We start from the raw sequence: 19,183 nt of genomic DNA, 5'->3' as shown, positions 1-19,183 counted from the left end.
AATCCATTCCAGTACTATTGCCTAGAAAATCCCATGGATGGAGGAGCCTGGTAGGCTACAGTCCATGGGGTCACAAAGAGTTGGACACAACTGAGCGACTTCACTTTCTTTTATTTAAAGTCAGTGAGGGTCATTTAATGTTCTGGATAAAAACACATGAGGTTTGAGGCTGTTGCTCTAAGCCTCTAAATTTGAGAGTAGTTTCTTATACAGCAATACATACTGATACATATTTTGATCTGGGATTTTGGAAGTGGAGGACATAAGTGTTGCTGGACAAGCAAGGGGTAGACAATGAACAGAGGTGAAAAGCAACAGGTGTAAGAAGATAAAATCACAGATAGGAAGCAAGACTCCAGGGTGTGGAATTGACAGACAAGTGGGTGCTGGTGTCATCCAGGATTATGGCAGGACTTGGGGTGAAGAAGAAAGCCAAGAGCCCAGATAGTTCAAGGTCTTGATTCAACAAGGTGGGTGGAGGACAGTCAACTCCAATGACCAGCGCATGAAAGAGCAGGGCTTTTTATGAAGAAGCAATTGCATCGAGGCTGAACTGGGGACCCAGGACAGGCCACTGACTCCTTCCTCATCTCCCAGCCTCAGATGCACGTAGAATGGGCTGCGGTGGTAAATGGGAAGTGCGTGGGACTCCCTTTCACAACGTCCGCTCAGTTAGGCACGGCAAGGCCAGAAGCAGACTGAGAGGAGAGACCAGAAAGAGTCCAGCAGCTCTGTCACTTGAGTTCCAGGGGGAGAGCAGACCATGCAGGGCCACTCAGAAGAAGCACTGGGGTCAGGCAGGGGGCAGAGGAGAGGGGAACAGCGGGTGGTGCCTGGTCTGTGGTTTCCATGCAAAGGAGCTGGTGCGGCAGGGTGAGCAACCTAGTACAGGCTCCAAATAAATCCCACCAGGGGGGTGATAAGGGCAGGTGCATGGTGGCCTGGAGCTCTATATGGGAGGTGGTTGGGGTGTGGGCTTGAGGCACTGGACAAGAAAGGGAAACTAGCAGCTCCTAGTAAGGGCCTCAGAACTGGCCAAATTAATGTGTTACAAACTGTACTACACTCCCCATGGCCACGGCTGCTGTGGCGGGCCACGCAGTCACTCCGGGGCCAGCCCCCCCGCCTGCACAGCCTTGTCACAACAGGAGGACACGCAGCCCCTGGGCTCTCGTGGCCAGGCGGGGCTGTGCCTCTGAGCCCACAGGCAACCTATTATGCTGTCTACTTCTTCAAGACCGGAAGAGAGAGCTGATTCATCTAATACACAGAAACAGAGAACTAGGCAACATAAGGATATGTGTTCCAATCAAAAGAACAAGACAAAAAAACCTCAGAAAAATAATTAAATGAAACAAATACAAGCAATCTAACTGACAAAGAGTTCAAAGTCATAGTCCTGAAAGTGCTTGCTGAATTCAGGGCAAGGATGATGAACAAACACAGTGAGAACTTCAACAAAGAGATAGAAAAAACCAAACAGTCGTGTTTCTGAACTGAAAAACACACCAGAGAGACTCAACAGCGGGTAGGAGGGAATCAACAAACTGGAAGACAAACCAGAGGAACTCACCCAGACAGAGCAGCGAAGTGAAAAACAAAGTTTTAAGAAAAAAACAAAGCTACCTTAAGGGGACCTAGGGACAACATCAAGCAGAATAACGTTTGCATTATAGGGGTCCCAAAAGAATAAGAGAAAGAGCAAGAGAGGAAAATTATTAGAAGAAATAGTGTCTGAAAACATCTCTAATCTGAGGAAGGAAACACATCTAGGTCCAGGAAACCCAGAGAGTTCTGAATAAGATTAACCCTAAGAGACCACCCCAAGGCACATGAACACTAAAGTGGTAAAAATTGAGGATGCAATTGTTGTTATTGTTTAGTCTCTCACTCATGTCCAACTCTTTGTGACCCCATGGACTGTAGCCCACCAGGCTCCTCTGTCCATGGGTTTTCCCGGGCAAGAATACTGGAGCAGGTTGCCATTTCCTTCTCCAGGGGATCTTCCCAACCCAGGGATCGAACCCTCGCCTCCTGCATTGGCAGGTGGATTCTTTACCACTGAGCCACGTGCGAAGCCCTTAAGGATAAAGAAAGCATCCTAAATGCAGCAAGAATAAAATGACTTGTTACATACAAGAGAACCCCCATGAGGCTACCAGCAGATTTTTCAGCAGAAAACTTACACAAAACTTTTTTAAAATGGAAAAAATAAACACAAAAAATCAAACAACACTGCTGAATAATCAACTGGTCATCAAGTAAACCAAAGGAGAAATTTAAAAATATATAGAAACAAATGCGAACAGAAATACAACTTATGGAAATCTATTGGGGGAAGTCTGTGACAGAAAGAACCAAAGGCCTGGGCTTCGTTTGGGGGAGGAAGCAGCTGCTTTGGGCTTCAGGGGACAGGTTGGGGAGATAGGACTAGGGGTGGGGGCAAAAGGAGAAGAAAGCCTACAGAGGAGACCAGATTTTGGGAGACCACCCTGGGGAGCAGCGAAGGGACAGTGCCTGTGGTTCCCAGGGGTGGACAGCACTCCAAGCCAGGCTGCCCACTGGAGAAGGGGAGCCTGACCTCTGGGAGGGCCCCACTTTCCTGTGGGCTGAGTGGCCCCTAGAGCTCCAGTTTGTGTGGAAGGAGGAAGGCAGAGAGAGCAGCAGGAGCAGGAAGCCAAGGGTCTCACCACCCCGCCCGCGGGTGGGGAAGGGAGGGAAATTGGCCGATGCCCGGAAGGGGAGCAGGAGGAACAGCCAAGGGGCTAGGGCTCCAGGAGCACTGGCTCCCTCGTGTGCTGGCTGCCCACACATGAGTTACTAACTGCCTTCCATGAGAATTTAACAAGAGGCACCAAGATCCTCACATTTTCAGCAGCTTTTTGGCCAATAATCCCACTTTCCATTTCAGAAAATCTAAGAATTTCATTCCAAACTGGAAGGAAATCTTTAAACACATAACTCTTGAGACCAACAGCATTTATGATATAAAACCTGAAAATTATCCTAATGCCCTGTAATAATGGAGCAATTATATAAACTATAGTAGGTCACTCGAACACTATTTAACAGTCATAAAAATTATTTTTTCACAGTGCTGTGAAAAAAATGGAAATACCTTTAAGGTAAAATAATGCACAGTATATATAGTATGACTGCAACCATATAAGAAACAACCACATGGACTTCCCTGGTGGTCCAGTGGATAAGACTCCATGCTCCCAACACAGGGGACCCAGGTTTGATCCCTAGGTCAGGGAACTAGACCCTACATGTTGCAATGACAACCCGGCTCAGTAAAATATTTTAAAAAGTGAAAAACAAAGAGAGAGAAAAACAGCCACAACAAAATCTATGCCCTAAAATAAAACAGTAGTAGAAATTAAGTCAAAATACTAATAGTTATCAGCATCAATTTGAGAGGTAGGCTAGGAGTACATATTATCTATTTTTCTTCAGTTTTCCAATTTTTCTCATAATTTTATAATAAACAGAAAAAATAAATGCATAAATGGGTTTTCTAATTCTAAGAACAGAACACAGTGTTAACCAAGTTTCGTGGTTGGTGACACAGAAACATGCTCTCATCAGAGGGAGGAAGGAAAGAGAGGAATGCTCTCACGCTTCAAACAGACAGATATATTGTGGAAATAAAGCAATGTGTTGAAAATGGGACCTGATTGATTCATCAACTAATTAGATCTGGCATTATTCCAAGATGAATCTATATATTTTTTTCATTTGGGATGTAATTGCTTTACAATGTTGTGTTAGTTTCTGCTGTACAGCATAGATCAGCTGTTGCTGTTGTTCAGTCTCCAAGTTGTGTCTGACTCTTTGTGACCCCATGGACTGCATATACCAAGTATACCAGGCCTCTCTGTCCCTCATAATTCCCCAGAGTTTGCCCAAACTCATATCCATTGAATCCATGATGCCATCCAACCATCTCAACCTCTGTCTCCTCCTTCTCTTCCTGCCCTCAATCTTCCCCAGCATCAGCGTCTTTTCCGATAGTCAGCTCTTCATATCTGATGCTTTAGCATCAGTCCGTCCAATGAGTATTCAGGGTTGATTTCCTTTAGGGTTGACTGGTTTGATCTCCTTGCTGTCCAAGGAACTCTCAGGAGTCTTCTCTAACACCACAGTTTGAAAGCATCAGTTCTTCAGCACTCTGACTTCTTTATGGTCCAACTCTCACATCTGTACATGACTACCGGAAAGACCATAGCTTTGACTATATGAACCTTTGTCAGCAAAGTGATGTCTCTGCTTTTTAATACACTGTCGAGGTTTGTCATAGCTTTCCTTCCAAGAAGCAAACATTTTCTAATTTCATGGCTTCAGTCACCATTCACAGTGATTTTAGAGCCCAAGAAGAGGAAATCTGTCACTGCTTCCACCTTTTCCCCTTCTATTTGCCATGAAGTGATGGGACCGGATGCCATGATCTTAGTTTTCTTGAACATTGAATTTTAAGCTGTCTTTTTCACTCTCCTCTTTCACCTTCATCAATAGGTTCTTTAGTTCCTCTTTGCTTTCTGCCATAAGGGTGGTGGCATCTGCATATCTGAGGTTACTGATATTTCTCCCAGCAATCTTGATTCCAGCTTGTGCTTCATCCAGCCTGGCATTCCATATGATGTGCTCTGCATATAAGTTAAATAAGCAGGATGACAATATACAGCGTTGATGTACTCCTTTCTGAATTTTGAACCAGTCAGTTGTTCCATATAAGGTTCTAACTGTTGCTTCTTGATCTGCATACAGGTTTTTCAGGAGACAGGCAAATTCGTCTGGTATTCCCATCACTTTAACAGTTTCCCACAGTTGGTTATGACCCACACAGTCAAAGGCTTTAGTGTAGTCAATGAAACAGAAGTATATGTTTTCCTGGAATTCCCTTGCATTCTCTATGATCCAGCAAATGTTGGCAATTTGATCTCTGGTTCCTCTGTCTTTTCTAAACCCAGTTTGTAAATCTGGAAGTTCTCAATTCAAGTACTCCTGAAGCCTAGCTTGAAGGATTTGGGGCATTACCTTGCTAGCATGTGAAATTAGTGCAATTGTGCAATAGTTTGAACATTCTTTAGTAACTGCCCTTCTTGGGAACTGGAATGAATATTGACCTTTTCCAGTCCTATGGCCACCGCTGACCTCTCCAAACTTGCTGACATATTGCATGCAACACTTTAATAGCATCATCTTTTAGGATTTTTAAACAGCTCAACTCAAATTCCATCACCTCCACTAGCTTTATTAGCAGCAGCACTTCCTTAAGCCCCTTAACGTCACACTCCAGAATGTCTGGCTCTGGGTGAGTGACCACACCTTCTTGGTTATCCAGGTCACTAAGATCTTTTTTGTACAGTTCTTTTGTATATTCTTGCCATCTCTTCTTGATCTCTTCTGCTTCTATTACATCTTTATCATTTCTGTCCTTTATTGTGTCTGTCTTTGTATGAAATGTTCCTTTGATATCTCCAATTTTTTTGAAGAGATCCCTAGTCTTTCCCCTTTTGTTGTTTTCCTCTATGTCTGTGCACTGTTCGTTGAAGAAGGCCTTCTTGTCTCTCCTTGCTAGTCTCTGGAACTCTGCATTTAGTTTGGTGTACCTTTCCCTTTCTCCCTTGCTTTTGGCTTCTCTTCTTTTCTAAGCTATTTGTAAGGCCTCTTCAGACAACCACTTTGACTTCTTACATTTCTTTTTCTTTCAGATGCTTTTGGTCAGTACCTCCTGTACAATATTATGAACCTCTGTCCATAGTTCTTCAGGCACTGTTTACCAGATCTAATCCCTTGAATCTATTTGTCACCTCCATTTTATAATCATAAGGGATTTGATTTAGGTTGTACCTGAATGGCCTAATGGTTTTCTCCACTTGCTTTAGTTTAAGCTTGAATTTTGCTATGAGGAGGTGATGATCTGAAGCACAGTCAGCTCCAGGTCTTGTTTGTGCTAACTGTATAGAGTTTCTCCATCTTTGGCTGCGAAGAATATAACCAATCTGATTTTGCTATTGACCATCTGGTGATGTCCATGTGTACAGTCATCTCTGGTGTTGGTGTAAAAGGGTGTTTGCCATGACCAGTGCGTTCTCTTGGCAGAATTCTGTCAGCCTTTGCCCTGCTTCATTTTGGACTTTAAGGCCAAACTTGACTGTTACTCCAGGTATCTCTTGACTCCCTATTTTTGCATTCCAATCCCCTAAGATGAATAGGACATCTTTTTTTGGTGTTAGTTTTAGGAGGTCTTGTAGGTCTCCATAGAACTACTCAACTTCAGCTTCTTCAGCATCAGTGGTTAGGGCATAGGCTTAGATTACTGTTATGTTGAATGGTTTGCCTTGGAAACAAAGAGAGATCATTCTGTCATTTTTGAGGTTGCACCCAAGTACTGCATTTTGGACTCTTGTGTTGATTATGAGGGCTACTCCATTTCTTCTAAGGGATTCTTGTCCATAGTGGTAGGTATAATGGTCATCTGAATTAAATTCCCTCATTCATGTCCATTTTAGTTCACTGATTCCTAAGATGTCAATGTTCACTCTTGCCATCTCCTACTTGACCACATCCAATTTACCTTGATTCATGGACCTAACATTCCAGGTACCTATGTAATACTGTTCTTTACAGCATCAGATTTTACTTTCATCACCAGACACATTCACAACAGCTATATGCATATCCCCTCCCTCTTGAGTCTCCCTCCCACCCATGTAGCCTCCCTCCTACTATCTTACCTTTCTAGGTTATCACAGAGCACTGATCTGAGCTCCCTGCACTCTATAGCAGTTTCCCACAACATGAATCTATTTTAAAGGTGATCATGCTCTTTATCTCTCATCTTGAAACAAAAGATAAGCTAGTATGAACTACAGTTACCATTTTTAAGAACACACAGACACACCCAATCCTAGAAGAACAGGCTCTCCAAGCCAGGGCAGCAGAGCAGCGAAGCCGCACAGAGAGAACCACGGCCACACAAACCTCCCCCTGCGAGGCTAGGCCTTCCCCACTACCTGCTCGAAGCACAGAAGGTGCTCAAGAGCAGCAGGTGACCGTCTATAGGAAGGACAGATGGAGAAAGTGACGACCATGTTCACCTGGGGAGCAGTCATGATTTTTTATCTGGGACAGATGTATATTTCACTGAAGGTGTTGTATATGACTTTCTCTATTTTTTAGAGTAAGATGATGATTCAGATGGCATAGCAAAGCTTCATGCAACCCACAGGAGAAAGGAAGATGTTAGCATGAGCCCCTGACTTTGGATGTTTAACATGGAAAGAGACTATGGAAGAGGTACTGAAAGGCTCGGTTTTGAAATACAAGTTTGATGGACTTTGATCAATAAGAAACTGTTCTGAGGAGTTCAGTGCCTCAGACCAGACTAAAGGCTGCCTTCTGTGACCTTACCAACCAGAGACAAACTGCCCGCATCTCAGCATACCATGCTCTTAATGGGACCTGCATTGATCAGATGGCAGATGAGACTTAATGTTCATTCCTGGGAACCACATTAGCATAGACTCTGGCAGATTAGAAACTTGTAGCAGTTAATGCAAGAGCAATCTAGTTTTTAGTGCATGTTTTCCTAATTAAGGAGGTCAGTAAAATTATCATTTGTCACCTAAAAAGTCAAAATGAGAAATTAATTGTACCTTCAACCTGGTTTCCTCAAACCAAGCTTTACACCACTGTCGATTGTGATGAACTGCTAGGCAAGAGAACCCCTTTCTTCCTTTTTCTGATCGTCAAATGGAAAAAGGTGATTTGCTTGAGAAACTCTGGAAAATAAAGTAAAACATGAAGGGATAGTCATCATTCCGCTACTGGAGTTCTGTGTAGTCAGATGTAAACAATTTTTTCTATATGTTTTCTTTCAGTTAAGAATATTGCTGAGTAAAAAAGAATCTTTCTGAATTATTTGACATTCGAAAAGTGTTCTTTTCTGACAGGCTTCTCTGCTTCCCACGGATGAGAAGCTTGGGGCTCCGGGTGTGATGTCTGTCTGACTTGGTGTTAGCCTCTGAGAACGTGCTGTCCCTTCTCGGGGAAGGACAGGATGCAGCCTCCGGGCGGGAGACAGTCACTCATCAGCAGGTGTGGCTGGCGTCGCTGCAGCGGGCCCCCCCGGGGGTCTCCACTCTGGAAACACTCTTGGCTCTGACCACCGTGTCCTTCCTTTGGAACTTACCCCCGCCCTCTTGCTAATTTATATGTACTAAATATCAAAACAGGGAGAGAGGCTTCCCAGGTGGCTCAGTGATAAATAATCCACCTGCCAATGCAAGAGACACAGGTTCAATCCCTGACTTGGGAAAATTCTACAGGTATTAAGGCAACTAAGCCTGTGTGCCACAGCTACTGAATCTGTGCTGTAGAGCCTGGGAGCCCGTGTGTCCTATGGCCCAGGCTCCACAGCAAGAGAAGCCACCACAATGAGAAGCCCACACACCACAACTAGAGAGCAGCCTCTGCTCGCCACAATGAGAGGAAAACACCGCAGCAATGAAGACCCAGCACAGCCAAAGAGAAAATAAATAAAAACTGGGGAAATCAGAGTGCTTATGAGAAAATATTGTTATTTAACTAATTTGTTTTTAGAAAACAATGCAGAGAGAGTATTATCTGAAGCTCCACTTAGAACTTACTTTTCTAATTTTTGTAATCACCAGAGAAAGTGAGTAAGAAGGGGAAAAGAAATGACTCTGGGGAGGCGGCTTCTCAGGGTAAGTGTTATGATGCTCTCCATTCACGTGATGGAGACCAAGACTTTGTTATGGTAACTAACGCTACCTGGATTCTACCAGGAGGACTGGCATCAAAGCTTGTAATATGCGCATGGATATGTGCTAAGATGCTTCAGTCTTATCTGACTCTTTGCAATCCCATGGACTGTAGTCCACCAGGCTCCTCTGTTGATGGGATTTCCAGACACGAACACTTGAGCGGGGTGCCATTTCCTTCTCCAGGGGATCCTCCCAACCCAAGGATCAAACCTGCATCTCTTTCCTCTCCTGCACTGGCAGGCAGATTCTTTACCACTAGCACCTCCTTGGAAACACCAAAGCTTGTGATGGTTCCACTTTACTAAACTGCCTTTTATAAAAGAACATTTCTGTTCTTTTATGCATGTTACGCACGCTGGAGAAATTCTGAATTTTAAAAATACTTTTTGGCTTAGAGGACCCTTTAAGAATCTGTTCATGAACATGAATTTTCTAATAAAAAATGCCTCCCTCCTTGAATGTGACCCTAGGCACGTGCACACACTCACACTCAGAGGAAACCTTGTATGTAGTCTCAGTCTGGATACTGGTATATTCCAGGCTAAAAAAAATCCAGTTCATAAAAAGTGACTGCACAGGTTTCAAAGAACTACTGCTCTAGGGAAGGAGTCGTCAATATTTAAAACCCATCAGTGTGTTTTCTCGAGACGTTTCCTTGTTCTTGGTGACACGATATGCAGTCTGGGGACAGAGAAGGAACACACAGTGTATCCAGTTGACAGCACACCCCTTGGGACGCAGTGTTCCTGGTCTCTGAAGGTACTAGGACTCCAGACACATATCCGATTGCCTACCGACATTTCCACTTGGATGTGTAGTGAATGGACATCTCAAATTTAAGATGCCTGCAACCAATGCCTCAAACTTGGGGCTTCCCCACTTTCCCCAGTCCCAGTAAAGATGGCAACATCTTGCTAACCACGTGAGGTAGCAGGTGAGGACACAGACACGTACAAAACCTGGGCCCCGGGGACAGGGGGAGAGAAGAACACTGAGCTCTCTGCTTCTTCCTTCTTGATTCTCTCCTTTGTTTACATTCAAGTGAACTGTGATTTCATTGCTTTGTTGATTGAAAAATAAGTATTTATTCATCAAATCAGCTAATGGTTCTTGAATGTCTAGCATGTGCTAACAAACTGCTTTCAGTACACAGGATGGGGATATTATGAAGAAATAGCAAATAACAGATCACATTGATCAAGGGCTTATGGTATGTTTGCAGTGTCTAGCTACACTACAGCTATGGCCACGTTTAGTTTTTACTAGAACCCTATGAGGAAGCACACTGCTACTATCCTGATTTTACACATACGAGAAATAACTCTTCAAATGTGTTGGCTGGAGTGGTACAGTGACAAAGGGAAACCCTAGATGTGCAGCTAGTCCCATTTCTAGAGCTCGGATTCCGAATTATTATGCAATAGGCTTTTTGAACAAGGAGACAGAGCACCACAATATTTTTAATTAGTGTATAATACAGTAGGTCATAGCTGTGTCGTTTTCTCTAAAATTATGGCTTTAGTTTTCCAACTATGAAAAAATAAGATATATAAATTCTGTATGTGTTACAATGTACACTAAGTAAAATCACTTGTATGTGTCTTTGGGGCAATTTTGTTTAAGCTCTAATTTGCTTAAACTCTTTGCCAAATTAATTTTTATTAAAAAATACAATGGGTTGTTTGGATTATGAAGTTTTCAAAAGTACAGAAAATAGTATGACCTCCATCTTTATACCACCCTCAATAATCAACATATAACACAACTGTAATGCTCATTCATAGACTGAGTACAAATGGTGATGAATAAAATAACTACTATTAGGGAAGTGGCTATAGTCAATGGAGTAGGAAACAATTTTGCAGAAAATAAAATCCTCAATTAAAAAAAAAAAGGTTATTATTAAGGAGAGACCGAACAGAGTACTTATGCTGCATTTTTAACATTCTGAGTCTGGCATCTGTCAGACAAAATAAAGATTTACTGATGGCTGTACCTTCTCTCACTATGAAAATATAATTTAAAGTTCTTTTAAAAACCTGAGAAATTTTTAATGACAGAGACAACACAAAATCAAACAGTAAACCAAAACGCAGTACTTTATGAATGTTTCATTGTCATGAAGGATGTCTTTCAAAACAGCAAATTTTCACTGATTTTTGTTACCATTTGTACATTTAGAAGCTGGTTTTCAAACTCAGAGACAAACAGCATGGGGCTGGGAATGTAAATTGGTGCAGCTACTAGGGAAAATAGAACATGAAAGTGAAGTTGCTCGCTCAGTCATGTCTGACTCTGCAACCCCATGGAGTGTAGCCCGCCAGGCTCTTCTGTCCATGGCATTCTCCAGGCAAGAATACTGCAGTGGGTTGCCATTCCCTTCTCCAGAGATCTTCCCAACACAGAGATAGAACCCAGGTCTCCTGAATTGTAGGTGGATTGTTTACCATATGAGCCACCAGGGAATCCAGCAAAACAGGATGACGTTCCTCAAAAAACTAAAAATAGAGCTACCATATAATCCAGCAATCCCACTCCTGGGCTTATACCCAGACAAAACTAAATGGCAAAAAAAATATATGCACCCTAATGTTCACTGCAGCACTATGTGCAATATCCAATACATGGAAACAATCTAAATGTCGGATCAACAGAAGAATGAATAAAGAAGTTGTGGTACATATATACAATGGAATACTACTCAGCCTTAAAAAGAATGAAATAATGCCATTTGCAGTAACATGGATGGACCTAGAGATAATCACACTAAGTGTAGTAAGTCAGACAGAAAAAGACAAATATCATATGATATCACTTATATATGGAATCTAAAAAAAACTGAAAAAAAAAAATAAACTTCTTTAAAAAAATAGAAACAGACTCACAGGCTTAGAGAACAAACTGATGGTTACCGAGGAGAAGAGTGGGGGAGGTATAGTTCAGGAGTTTGGGATCCACATGTACACACTGCTATATTTAAAATGGATAACCAATAAGGACCTGCTGTACAGAACAGGGAAGTCTGCTCAATATTACATAACAACCTAAATAGGAAAAGAATTTGAAAAAGAATGATTCACGTATATGCATAAATGAATCACTTTGCTGTATACCTGAAACTAACACAACGTTGTTAATCAACTCTACTCCAATATAAAATAAAAATTAAAAGAAAGAAATCCACTGTCAATCTTTCATTAGATATTTAATGTGAGAAAATTATTTCCATACTCTAAATATGCTTTGACAGGTGATGTGATAATACCACAAACTGCTGCTGCTGCTACTGCTAAGTCGCTTCAGTCGTGTCCGACTCTGTGCGACCCCATAGACGGCAGCCCACCAGGCTCCACCGTCCCTAGGATTCTCCAGGCAAGAATACTGGAGTGGGTAATACCACAAACAGATAGGGATAAATAAATATCCTGTATCTCATAGGATTATTCTGAGAATTAAAAGAGATTATTTAGAAAAGGAACTAGCAAAAACAATTGTTACTATTACTAAATTGATTACCTCTTCTGAGACTATCTCTGATGCTGCTGCTGCTGCTAAGTCACTTCAGTCATGTCCGACTCTGTGTGACCCCATGGACTGCAGCCTACCAGGCTCCTCTGTCCATGGGATTGTTCAGGCAAGAGTACTGGAGTGGGTTGCCATTGCCTTCTCCCACTATCTCTGATAAATCTTATAAAAAAAAGATGGAAAGAATGTTGCATTAAGTCATTTTGATAAATAAAATAAAAAGTCAGGACAAAACAAGAGAATTGTTTTGTAAATTGTTCCTGTAAATTACCTCTTAAAATTTTTTTTGTTTCTTTCTGTGCTTTGCATAACATATGCGTAACTTCTGAGGTTATCAGATTCTTGCCCTGGTAGAAACATAATATTGATCCCCATCCTCTGGGTGAGTATGATTAAGAAGTTATAAAGGAGTGTTTGAGGTCATCAGGATTCCTTTGAAACTATCAGGAAACATGGGGGCAATGCTTTTCCAAGAATAATTTCTACTCTCATGAGAGGCATCCAGAAAACCCTGTTTGAACACCAGCGTTAGCACCGTATCGAAGACAGAGAATTAAGACAGATAACTCAATGAAAGAAGTTTAAGAAATCAAAACATAAACATTCAGTTTCTTGCAGTGAGGGGAAAAATGTACATTACTTTGAAATCTTCACTTCATGGCAGTTAATACTATTAGTTAGAGATCAACGAGTCATAGGATCGGAATCAGTGTGGTCCAATGTTTCGCTCTGAATTATAGTCAAGGACCATAGGTTAAGTAGAGGTCTGAATCCTCAACTGTCATTTCACAAATGTATGCCATAGGTCAAAATTAGGATTTAAATAAATCTGTCTTATATAATTAAGCAGGTGTACACTACTTAGAGTATCTATTAATTTCACTTCTCAACTTCCAATTCTTTTACTCTCTAAGTTCAAACAGGGGTCAAAGTAGCAAGTGGATGGATCTGTTATATCTGTTTTCGGAAGCTGATGTGCGTCACTCTCAGCAGATTAAACCTAGTAGTTGAGGTAATGTATTTCCTCCTTAAACAACACAAGTCTTTAATGAGCAGATAAAAAATTCCATTTTTCAGTGAAGTAGTCTAGATTGCTTAAAAGTAAAGCAATAATTGCTTATAAAGAGTAGGGTAGGAGAAATTCTTTATCAGATTGAGATTTGCTAAAATTGGAGTCCATTCAATTTGTAATTTTTAAAAGCCAGAAAATTACCTTGTTGGGGATATTTAATATAAAGGAAACAATGAGAGCGTAGTGCCTCTGTTGAATGTGCCATTTTACTGGGCTGTAAATAAAATCCCTGGTGAGTTTTGAAGTCTAAAGGGCTTTCTAGAATTTAAGGCCGGCATCTAGACAGGAAAAAGGCTGTTGATGAAACTTCTTCTCCTTCCTCATGTTTCTGGATGTCCTTAAAATAGACTTCCATCATCACAAATAAATAGGGGCTTCCCTGATAACTCAGTTGGTAAAGAATCCGCCTGCAATGCAGGAGACCCCAGTTCGATTCCTGGGTCGGGAAGATCCGCTGGAGAAGGGATAGGCTACCCACTCCAGTATTCTTGGGCTTCCCTGGTGGCTCTACCGGTAAAGAGTCTGCCTGCAATGCAGGAGACCTGAGTTCAATCCCTGGCTTGGGAAGACTCCCCTAGAGAAGGGAAAGGCTACCCGCTGCAGTCCATGGGGTCACAAAGAGTCAGATACCACTGAGAGACTTTCACTTCACTGCATCGCAAATGAGTTTTACCTATCATCCATTTTGACCTAATGACATTTTCAGAACACTATATTCAAAAACTATGGAAGATGTATTTTTTCCAAGAACACATGGCACATTCATACAAATAGGCCATTTTGGGGGGTCATAAAACAAGCCCCAACATTTTTAAATAACTGAAATTATACAGGAATAATTTATCTGACTACAATGGAATTACATTAGATACCAACAGTGATAACATATCTAGAAAAAAACAAGTATTTATAAATTAAAATAGCACACTTCTAGCTAATCCCTTGTCAAAGAAGAATGATGAGGTATTTTACAAAATACGTCTAATTAAATGGGGAAGAAAAAACCAGTAGATACAAATTCGTGATGTGCTGCTAAAGCAATGATTAAAAATAAATTTTAAATGTTCAAAATGATAAAGAAGAAAGGTCTTGACTTGCGGTTCCAATTTAATAAGGGAGGGGAAAAAACATAAAGAAATTCCAAGAGAAGAAATAACAAATGTAAGTAGAAATTAACGAATTTATTTTAGAAAACAGACAAACATTTGAGAAAGTAACAAAACCAGGGCTTCCCTGATGGCTTAGTGGTAAAGAATCCGCCTGCCAATGCAGAAGACAGGGGTTCAATCCCTGGGTCGGGAAGATCCCACATGCCAGGGAGCCACAATTACTGAGCCCACATGCTGCAACTACGGAAGCTCATGAGCCCTAGAGCCTGTGCTCTGCAACAAGAGAAGCCGCTGCAATGAGAGGCCTGAGCACCGCAGCTAGAGTGGCCCCCACTCCCCAGAAAAACCTGCTCAACAGTGAAGACCCAGCACAACGACAACAAAAAAAGCTAAAGCTGGGTCCTTGAAAACATCAAGAAAACTAATAAACCACTAGATAAATTAATCAATAAGATGGGACAGAAGTCATAAATTAGCAATATAAAGAATTTATAGAATATTTAATATTATATAAAGAATATACATTTACTAGGTCAGTAAAATACTGATACCGAAATAGCCTGACAGACATTATAAAAGAAAGAAAATTACACATCAGTATCCTTCATGAATGAATATAGGCACACACAAAATATTAGGTAATCAAATCCACTTATATATCTTTTAAAAAATATGGCCAAGTAGAATTTTCCCAGGAAAAAAAGGTTGAATTAATACTCCAAAATCAGTCAATGTAAAACACTTAATTAAAAAAATAAGAGGAAAAGCATATAACAATGCACATAGAAAAAGCACTTGAAAAAACTTAACACCTATTTATGATAAAAAACCCTCAGGAAACTAGTAATAAAGGGGATTTACTCAATCTTGATAAAGGTATCTACAAAATAACTACAGATAACACAATATCAAATGGTGAAATAACACTTTCCCTTTAAGATCAAGAAGAGAGTGAAGATGCTTATTCACTCTACTTCAACCCTTACAGAAGGAATCAGCCAATTTAATAATACAAGGGAAAACACATAAAATTGAAGAAGAAATAAGATCATATTTATTCACTAAAGACATGTAGAAAAGCTTAAGAAATGTACAAATGAATGACTAAAATTAATGAGTTAGTTTAGCAAGATTGTAGGATAATAGGTCAATATGCAAAAATCGATTATATTTCTATACACTAGCAGCAAAAGATGAAGAAATTAAAAGTTCAGTGGATAATTTTTTAAAATGAAATATCTATAAATATATTTAATAAAAGATGCGCAAGACCTCCACACTTAAAACTACAAACAACTGGTGACAGAAACTAGAGAGGATCTAAATAAACGGAGATACATACCATGTTCATTCACTAAAAGACTCTGCAGCTATAATGAGTATAATTCCATCAAGCTTTTTTAAAAAAACAGAAATTCAGAAGCTGACTGTAAAATTTATGTGGAGGTGCATAGCACCTAGAATAGTCAAAGCCGAACAAAGAACAAACAATCTTCCCTGGGCATGGCAACCCTCTCCAATATTCTTGTCTGGGAAATCCCATAGACAGAGGAGCTGGCAGGCTACAGTCCATGGGGTCACAAAGAGTCGGACACAACTGATCAACTAAGTACGGCACAGAACAAAGTTGATTTCAAGACTTACTATAAAGTTATACTGATTAGGACATTGTGATACTGGCAACAAAGTTAAGTCCATTTTTGAAACAGAGTAGACAGCCCAGAAGTAAACTGACATATACAGTCATTTGATTTTTTACCAAAACAACAACAAAGTAATCCACTGAAGGAAAAAGAAATCTTCTCAACAGTTGATACTGGAATAACTGGACCTCAAACTCTAACTCAAACCACACACACACAAAACTTAATTCAAAATATATCATAGACTCAAGTTCAAAAGTTGAAACTATATACTCCTAGAACTAAATATAGGAGACTATATGATTAAGAGGCTTTTTTTTTTTAAGTGGTACAGGAACAACAACTATTAAAGTATGATGAATTAGATTTCATCAGAAAAAGCTGTCTGGTCATCTGAAGAGAGCGTTAAGAAAATTAAGTGCCAAGCCACAGACTGGGAGAACATATTGCCATAACACAAAGGATTGCTTGTTTTATTGCATTTTACTTTATTGTGTTTCATAGATATTGCACATTTTACAAAATTGAATGTTTTGGCAACCTTACATTGAGCAATTATATCAGTACCATTTTTTCCAGCAAAATTTGCTCATTCTATATCTCTGTGTCACATTTTGGTAATTCTCACAATATTTCAAACTTTCATTATTATTCAATTTATTATGGTGATCTATAAACAAAGATCTTTGATGTTGTAATTGTTTAGTGGAACCATGTTTAGTAAACCGTTGTTTACTGCACCCATAAAAGACTGTGGCCTTAATAAACATGTCAGTACTGATTTCTCCACCTGATGGAAAAGTACAAGACTAAGGCTGTTTTCATGTCTGCTAACACAATACCCATTCTTCAGCCCATGGATCAAGGAGTCATTTCTACTTTCACATCTTTTTTTTTTTTTTTTTTTAAGAAATACATTCTGTAGGGCTACAGCTGCCACAGATAGTGATTCTTCTGATGGACCTGGGAAAAGTAGTCTGTAAGCTTTCTGGAAAGGCTTCACTGTTCTAGATGCCATTAAGAACACTTGTGACTCAGAGGAAGTGGTCCCGATATCAACATTAACAGGAGTTAATGGAGAAGGTGATTCCAACCCTCATGGGTCACTTTGACAGGTTCAGCCCTTCAGTGGAAGAAGTAACAGCAGACGTGGTGGAAATAGCAAGAGGGGGGGACACATGTGCACCCGTGGCTGATTCATGTTGATCTATGGCGGAAAACCACAAAAATATTCTAAAGTAATTAGCCTCCAATTAAAATAAATACATTAATTTTTTAAAATAAAGAAAAATAACCCCCCCCCAAAAAAAATGTAAAAAAAAATGAAAGAAACAGCAAGAGAACTAAAATGAGAAGTGGAGCTGAGGATGTGATTATTTGCTGCAATATGATCATAAAACTCTAACAGAGGAGTTGCTTCTTATGGATAAGCAAAGAGAATGGCTTCTTGAGATGGAATCTATTCCTGGTGGAGATGCTGTGAAGACTGTTGAAAAGGAAGCAAAGGATTTAGAACATGTCTTAAACTTAGGTGATAAAGCAGAGGCAGGGTTTTAGAGGACAGACTCCAACTTTGAAAGAAGTTCTCCTGTGAGTTAGATCACATGGCTTCTCAAGCTACAGAGAAATTGTTCATGAAAGGAAGAGTCAATTCAATGCTACAAACTTCAGTGTTGTCTTATTTCAAGAAATTTCCACAGCCACCCCACCCTTCAGTAACTACCACCCTGATCAGTCAGCAGCCACCGAGGCCACACTCCTCCACCAGCAAAAAGATTATGACTCACTGAAGGCCCAGATGGTGGTTAGCATTTTAATCAACAAAGTATTTATAATTAAGGTATGAACAATGTTTACTTAACTTATACGCAGAGCACGTCATGCAACATGCCAGGCTGGATGAAGCACAGGCTGGAATCAAGATTGCTAGGAGAAATACCAATAACCTCAGATATGCAAATGACACAATCCTTATGGCAGAAAGCAAAGAGGAACTAAAGAGCCTCTTGATGAAAGTGAAAGAGGAGAGTGAAAAAGTTGGCTTAAAACTCAACATTCAGAAAACTAAGATCATGGCATCCAGTCCCATCACTTCATGGCAAATAGATAGGGAAACAATGGAAACAGTGACAGACTTTCTTTTCTTGGGCTCCAAAATCACTGCACATTGTGACTGCAGCCATGAAATTAAAGGACGCTTGCTCCTTGGAAGAAAAGCTATTATACAAACCTAGACAGCATGTTAAAAAACAGAGACATTACTTTGCCAACAAAGGTCCATCTAGTCAAAGCTATGGTTTTTCCAATAGTCATGTACGGATGTGAGAGTTGGACCATAAAGAAGGCTGAGCACCGAAGAATTGATGCTTTTGAACTGTGGTGTTGGAGAAGACTTTTGAGAGTCCCTTGGACTGCAAGGAGATCCAACCAGTCCATCCTAAATGAAATCAATCCTGAATATTCACTGGAAGGACTGATGCTGAAGCTGAAGCTCCAATACTTTGGCCACCTGATGCTAAGAGCTGACTCATTAGAAAAAACTCTGATGCTGGGAAAGACTGCAGGCAGAAGGAGAAGGGGACAACAGAGGATGAGATGGTTGGATGGCATCGCCAACTCAATGGACATGAGTTTGAGAAAGCTCTGGGTGATGGTGAAAGAGAAGGAAGCCTGGCCTGCTGCAGTCCATGGGGTGAAGTGAAGTGAAGTGAAAGTCGCTTAGTCGTGTCCGACTCTATACAGTCCATGGAATTCTCCAGGTCAGAATACTAGAGTGGGTAGCCTTTCCCTTCTCCAGGGGATCTTCCCAACCCAGGGATCAAACCCAGGTCTCCCGCATTGCAGGCGGATTCTTCACCAGCTGAGCCACAAGGGAAGCCCGCGGTCCATCAGGTAGCAAAGAGTTGAACATAACTGAGCAACTGAACAACAGCAATGAGCATTGCTTTCCTAGGCATAATGCTATTCTATTACACACTTAACAGACTGTAGTATAGTATAGCGCAAGCATAACTTCTGTGCACTGAGAAACCAAGACAT

The 19,183-nt window shown here is 40.7% G+C and overlaps 1 protein-coding gene across 49 annotated transcripts in view; it reads right to left on the bottom strand.

Annotated features, from left to right (window-relative positions):
- LOC145506383 (olfactory receptor 4A47-like) overlaps positions 1 to 19,183 on the bottom strand; it is a 162,709-nt gene that overhangs the window by 68,604 nt on the left and 74,922 nt on the right. For 48 of the 49 annotated variants that reach the window (XR_014053885.1, XR_014053866.1, XR_014053896.1 and 45 more), the window contains one exon: positions 7,665 to 7,790. The gene's annotated coding sequence lies outside the window, so the exon portion shown is untranslated. Of the gene's footprint in view, positions 1 to 7,664; positions 7,791 to 12,311; positions 12,483 to 19,183 lie in introns of all 49 variants that reach the window. The other variant, XM_081490944.1, reaches the window with a different exon arrangement.

The sequence above is a fragment of the Giraffa tippelskirchi genome, chromosome 1 (genome assembly GCF_054371585.1).
Source record: "Giraffa tippelskirchi isolate mGirTip1 chromosome 1, T2T-mGirTip1v1.2.pri, whole genome shotgun sequence".
Lineage (NCBI taxonomy): Eukaryota > Metazoa > Chordata > Mammalia > Artiodactyla > Giraffidae > Giraffa > Giraffa tippelskirchi.
Note: the sequence above shows the minus strand (reverse complement) of the source record. Positions and strands in the feature narration are given on the sequence as shown.